General features: G+C 38.4%; 1 long non-coding RNA gene across 1 annotated transcript; it reads right to left on the minus strand.

Moving 5' to 3' along the window:
* Window positions 1-368: 368 nt before the first annotated feature.
* On the minus strand, window positions 369-4,599 carry LOC136748891 (uncharacterized). Its single transcript, XR_010816650.1, has 3 exons — window positions 4,479-4,599; window positions 802-888; window positions 369-502 (listed from the first exon to the last, which is right to left on the minus strand). It is a non-coding gene; the product is annotated as an uncharacterized LOC136748891 (long non-coding RNA).
* Between the last annotated feature and the right edge of the window lie 2,378 nt (window positions 4,600-6,977).

Genomic DNA, 6,977 nt, shown 5'->3' on the forward strand with positions numbered 1-6,977 from the left:
TCCCTGTCCTTGGCTAGGCTCAAGGCTCCGATTTCAATGGACGCCTAACTAGAGTTTGACTTTGAAGGCTTTGATCCCTGGGCTATGATTTGGCATTTGACTTCTAGCTAAAAAAAGGCAGCGTTCCTGACCTCTGGGGTCACAGAGATCGCTTAGCACTACTGAAAATAACCAGAGGCCAGGCACAATTTGAGGAATCCAAGACGAGTCTGACATTAGCAGGTGCCCTTAGGTGTACTGGAGACAGCTATGCAGAAGGTCATTGACCTTGGACCGCGAAGCTCCTTCCTTCAGAAAGCTGAGAGCAGACTCCAGTGCGCATCCAAGTTTTGCGAAACAGGCTTTGATTTCAGGAAAATGCTCGCTGCAGAGCATGCTGACGTTTTATTTTGACATCCGTTTCTTTTATGTTAAATGACAAGGGCATCGCTAGGCTACGCCACATGTTAGTTACAACAAGAGCAGAGTGGGGGGTCCTTATGCTTCTCTCTTTTGCCATGATCTGTGAAAGAGAATATCCAATTTAAAAATCTATACAATAGAATTTATAATTGTAATGTGAGGGAACTCTTTACAGCGGTAAGCCTAGAGGAAGGGGCAGCCCTTTTTAATGTGATATCACTATTAAGTTTGTTTAAGCAAATATTAACCTCAGTGCGGGTCTGATGCCCTGTGAACTTTCAGTGGGGAAGGCACTCTGACTGACCCCACCGAGGCGAGTGCAGACGCGCATCAGATAGTTTAGGATTTTAGAAGGCAGATGGAAGTGTGAACATGACACAAATCACAGAATAGACTTACACGATGTGAACGGGCAAATTCCTTTCCTCAGGTGCCCGCGTGCTGGCTGCATCCTGGCGTATTTGTGTCATTTACTTTCAGCATACTCTAAACAAACAAAGAAGAATAAACATTTACTTACATTTACATATGTATTTACTTCAGTTGATTGCATTTGATATTGCACCTCTATGAAAATTCAGTTGTGCCCCCATTTTTTATTTCATGCATTAGTGTTATTTATTTTTCCTTTCTCTCCATTTCCCCAAAATCCAGGCTTTCCAAACAATGAGGATCTTTTCTGATCTTTTTATAATTCCACACACTCCAAGGTGTTTATCAGTCTGTAGAAAATTGCAGGCTACCCACTATAATTAAATTTACCCGATTGTAGTCATTAACTGGCAAGGAGCACAATGTTGACAGAAGGGTAACCTTCATTTGTGAAAGCCTGTGTCAGATTTGACATTAACATTAGCCACCAGATATCTTACCTAAGGTCACCATTTAACCACAGAGCAGAAAACGATACAGTATTCCTTTTACACTTTACTTCAGGACAATCCATAGAGGCGAGGCTGTCACATTGGATTGTTGTTTCATTTTTCAACTGTGATACAACCAAGCATTATCTTTCCGCAGCTTCTGTCTCTCTCCAAACAATGTCCCGGCCTCAGTGACAGAAGAATCTATACTCTTAAAACAATAAAACATACCAATGCAGTAGAGAAGAAAAAATAAATACAAATTTGTGAATGACAGCAAATGTTTTGCCAGTAGATAGTGGCTTTCAAAGTTGTATAGCAAAATTGTTAATATCACCACCACTACTATACAACTATTATTTATGTAGTTATATCCAAAATATTTCAACTTAAAAGAAGGTGTCTGTCTTTACAGTATTTGATTGTTTTTGTTTCAATTTGTTCCATTATTTTCAAAATGAAGCACAATTATCAAAACAGAAAGTAGTCAATCTTGTAACTACTTTCCAGTTTAAAAATAAATACATAAATAAGTAAGGGAAAATAAGAGAACAATTTGACGCTGGACATTAAACCTGAGAGACACTTGCATTACTGTAGGACATTTTTTTTTGTATCCATTAAAAAGCGAATGACAAGCAGAGGTCTTAGCTTACAAAAACAGCACCGATGGCCTTCACAGTGCCTGGAGTCACAAGGATCAATTCACATTACTGAAAATAACCCCTGCCCCGCTGTACCCTTGACGGCCTCCTGCCCCCCTCCGTCTCTCCTCCAACCCACCCACTACATAGTGTGACACTAGCAGGTGCTCTTTGTCATTGGACCTGTAGCAAATGTGCCTGTTCTCCAGAATAGCTATAGAAAGGCCCCTTCTGTGCTTTAGCTTCCCAGCTCCTGTCTAGTGTTTTTACACAGCCTTTGCCTGGGGGGTTCAGACAGGCTGGCACCTACTGCATTGGGTGTAGCATTTGTGCTGCTACAGGGGGCACCCCTGCCCATATGGAGGCCAACAGCAGGGTGAAAATGCGATTGGTCTTCAGGCACAATGGGAAATTGCAGGTGTTCAGTGCTCTGTAGAGAATGCTTAATTTAGAACAATTTTCATGTATCTGTGTGAGTGGTTGTAGTCGACACACCCTTAATTTGAAACACGATTGTTCTTTGAAATCCTCTTATTTATCAATATATTTTCAGTTTTCTGAAGACTGATTCGGGTAGACTTTGGACTGGCCCTGCATTGAGGACTGATGGATATTAAACTGAATGCATCACTGCCTATCACTCTTTCAAATGAAGGGTGTGAATACTGTTGAGTACAACCTTATATAGAGATGGATCCATTTGTCTACTTCAGTATTCTATTTTTTTTTGGTAGACGCCTTTATCCAAAGCGACTTTTCCAAAGGTTTTCTATCTGCCCATACTTATCTGTTTTGTACATGAGAAAGTGAATTGAGATATTTTCATTGAAATGTCTCATCCATCGCTTTAGAAATAAGCAACATTTTGAAACAAAAAGACTTCCTAATTATTAATACTAACAGATTTAGTAGATTGACAGCGTAGATTGCAGTTCATTCGGCCTTTTCTGAGATGACACATGCACTGCTTAAAAGGGTGCAACACTTTATCAAAGTCTAAACTGGCAATAACTTAGAACTGCTAATCAGCCAATTAAAGAAGGACCTGCTGATACACAGCTATTGATTGCAGCCCCTCCTTGCTATCTTCATTATGCTTGTGCTATGGATTCCTGGAGTTGTGAATCCATCATGTTTTGCTGGTGTACTACATACTTTAATATTCAACATCATCCTTCTCCAAAAGTACTTTTTAATACCCCTCCAAAATGCTTACAGTGTAATCCGTCCTTCTGGTTAGCATTTTATTTTGTAAAGTGTCACATATTCCTACTATCAGTTTTTTTTGCATTTGATGTACTGTGGCTACCATTCCAACAAAAAGGAAACAAAGGAATGACAGCTACAAGGCGAAATTATACTTTAGGCTGTGCTGACAAGATTTCATATCGAGGAAGTATTCCACTGTACGAGTTACTTGTCAGTAGAAATTTCTAGCCATAGCAAAACAATATTAGACAACACCCCAACAGGCATAAAAAAGACACGAGCCACATTTCCAGTTTAAAAATGGCTTCTATACTCATGTACCTCATTTTGGCCTGGCATCAGTTATTGCTATGCCTGTGACTCAAGCAATAATGATTTTCACGTTGTGTTTTAGAGAGAGTGAAAAAATATTGTGCGTTTGTACTCAAGGAGGCAAAAAAATGTAAACATGGAAAATGTGCATGCAGTGATTAGGAGATGTTTAGATTTTACCAGAATTGTGAGTCAATGCCTTTTACAGTGTCTCACACCTTCCCCTTGTGGAAATCATAAACTGGCTTGAGTCTAAACTGTTTTCATTTTAAATTATTAGTCATTATATATTTGAGGATTTCATAGAGGTTTCGGATTTGATTTTAGTAGCTGAGGAACCATGCTTTATTTGTGTACTGGTATAAGAAGAGATAAATCAATAGATTCAGAATGGCATGTGTAGATGAGGTTAAAAACATATATTGAATTTTATAATATACCATGTGTTTTATTTTTCTCCCTATTTGGAAGGAATAGATCGAAGAAAAGCTTTTTTAAATTAATATTTGTGTTATATAATAACAATTACATAATAAGTATTTTGCTCTTCTGACCCTTTTCCAATTGAAAAACTGAATCTCCTTCCTGTATTTTATTATTATAACCTCCCACATACACACACACTACACAAGAATGCACTTGTTCTCTCCTGAACCACAGCATTAGCTTTTCTTGTAACACAAGTACAGCCACACAAATACTCATTCACCTTGTCTCTAGCACTGTTCCGCTCTTGCTCCAGCTTGTTCCAAAATCAATAGGAGAGCATGATCTAACTGTTTCTGGGGCAAGAACATCTATCCCTCTAAGGTTCAGTCGAGGACAAGTAGCCCAGAGGATTAACCTTCGGGTCAGTTATTATCTGTTTATTTACTTTACTTGGCGGCGTGCAAGGTCAGATTATGGACAGTGAACATACTTTCACTTAAAGGCACATTTCCTATCTTGATTTGTCCAGGCAGTTACCAAAATGTACCTATTCCCCAAGCTGTAGCTAATTATATGAGTAAGAAAGACATGAAAGGGTAAATAGATGTGATCACCTGACCTCACGATTGCAGAAAACTTTGGGACCACTCTGGATTTTCAGGATACCTTCAATTTAAATGAATGAATTGAGTGTTAAGCCTTTGCAAACTTCACATTTTGTTTGCATCCTCCAGATTAAAACTCGCTTGTCCATTTCTGAAAGGAACAGCACACGGCTCATTACTTATTTGGTGGTCAATCAGGACTAAATATGATCCTATTGTCATGCAACTCACAGATATTAAGCAACACTATTCATTTAGCTTCAGTTTAAGGCTGAAGCTACTCTTTAATTGATGTATTTCACTTCAGACTCAAGTTCTGTCTCATAGTGTCCAGGTGGCTACCCCGGAAGTAACGCTGGAAATTGGTTGGCCTGATTGCTCTGGATGATGGAAGGTGACAGGTGTTCCTTGTGGGATCGACTAATTGCCTGGGCCTGTGCCCTCAGGTGTTTTGTTTTCTGCATCCCAAGATGTTAGGAGGGGATGGCAACACTCCAATATAAAGCAAGCAATGTGTAGACTTTAGAGATAGAAAGCAGGAAATGACCATGTTTTGTTGAGGGAAACACATACATGTAAGGGTAGGTTTTGATATGGACATTTTATATGTATATATTTTAAAAAGCCAACTCAGTTTGTATTGGAAGCAGAGTAGGCCAAACACTTACATATTGACAGATTGTAGCTGATCAGTTTCAAACGTGTGACAATTGCATTTGAGAAATCTATTACATACATTAAGCAGGGTTTAATTATTTAACCACCTAGAAGTGCAACTGATGGTTTGGCAATTAGTTATGTCTTGGAGAATTAACCTCTAAATGTTTGTTATGTTTATGCTGATGAGTGCTTTTCTGCAGACCAGATGAAAAAGGTGGATTATGTTATGTCTGACTACACACATCTAGCTTGCATGTATTACACAAACGAATGAGAGTGAGACTTGAATGGTGAAGTTATCAAGTGTGTTTGCGTTGGTATTAATTGCAACCAAAGTGTAAAATGTGCAGCTACTGCAATTCTATTTAAAACTCAACTCCATGTGAGGCAACTAATCCCTCACACAATTTAAAAAAGAACATGGCTTGAGGTACCACTGTTTTCCAACTCCATTATATTGCTCATGGTTACACATTGACTGCTTGATTTGATCAGCTGCTGGTGATGTCAGAATGCCAGAAAGCAGTAGGACAGAGTGGAATAAAGCCCATGATCCAAGTCTTCCCCAAGTTAGCCCATGCTATGATCCTTAAGCCTGCGTAACAAATTATTTAATCTACTGTTTAACAGATTCAAAACAGCTGTTTAAGCAAGAACCAACTGCTCCTGTCATGTTAAAACACTATCCAAAACAGTATCCAGCCCAGGCCTTCCACATTTTCTGTGGTACATGATTATCCAACTGCATACCAGTGCAGCATAATTACCTACTGTGTGACCAGGTTCACAATATGTGACGGCTTCTATCGCTCCAACTCAAAGCATGGCACTGCTCTCATGTGCTCCTCACACATACTCCACGTTACTCTAATATAGCCCAGTGTTACCCAATGTTTTGGAGCCTAAGACATACAATCTTAACATAAACCTTTGTGTGGCACCGCAAAACCTTCTGCCAGAGCATGTCCTGTTGTACGCAGCTGTGTAATTCTGATTTACTTTTCGTGTGCCTCAGATTGGCAGTGGTAAGTTTTAAATATGGGCAAGTAACCTACTGGTGCCCCTCAAGGTGTATTGGAGAAATGCTTTTGTTCCTGCGTTGTGATGCACTATCACAGCTCAACATGAAGATTCACAATGTGATTTAGGTTTTAGGCTAATTAATAGCCATATCTGTATGAACTTAATTTGTTTCAACTTTGTTGAAAAATGTAATGTCATAAAAATATAATGATGAATTTGAATCTTTGACCAAGTAAAGATTTAATTGGGGATACAGATGGGTAAGAATAGTCTTACAGTTGCATTTAAGCTGTTTGGAGAGCCTTATGTTGAGTAATATTGTTAAAATATGGTAAATTGAGTTATTAAATTTGGGTTATATTTTAATCCGAGCTAAATTTAGGGTTTAATCTTTTGATAAAATTAGGTTTTCTGTTGAAATAATGTAATGGGGTGTAAATGTGTTTCGGTCTAGCTTGAAATGTTGGTGTTGTCTGGGTTTGGGGTTCAAGCTGTCATCTGGATGTTAAATGTTGATACTGCAGTACCACAGTTCAGCACAGTTTCTGAATGTTATTTAGCTGTTCAAGTCATTAATGGCAATATCTGTATTTATTGATTTAGATATTGAAGAGAAAGAGCACTGATAAAAATACTTTGATAATCCAAAATTATATTAAAAAAAGTTTTAATACTAGAAACATTGATATAGTTGATGGAGGTGTGGGCTTACATAGGGAAAAAGACTTACATTTGAAATGGTTTGCTAGTGTCTAGTTCTGCCAAGTCCATGATAAGTTACAGTATGAAGTGTACATTTAAACAGTATAAGAAATCGGTTACCAATACAT

This window comes from Amia ocellicauda, chromosome 4 (assembly GCF_036373705.1).
Source record: "Amia ocellicauda isolate fAmiCal2 chromosome 4, fAmiCal2.hap1, whole genome shotgun sequence".
NCBI classification, from domain to species: Eukaryota; Metazoa; Chordata; class Actinopteri; order Amiiformes; family Amiidae; genus Amia; species Amia ocellicauda.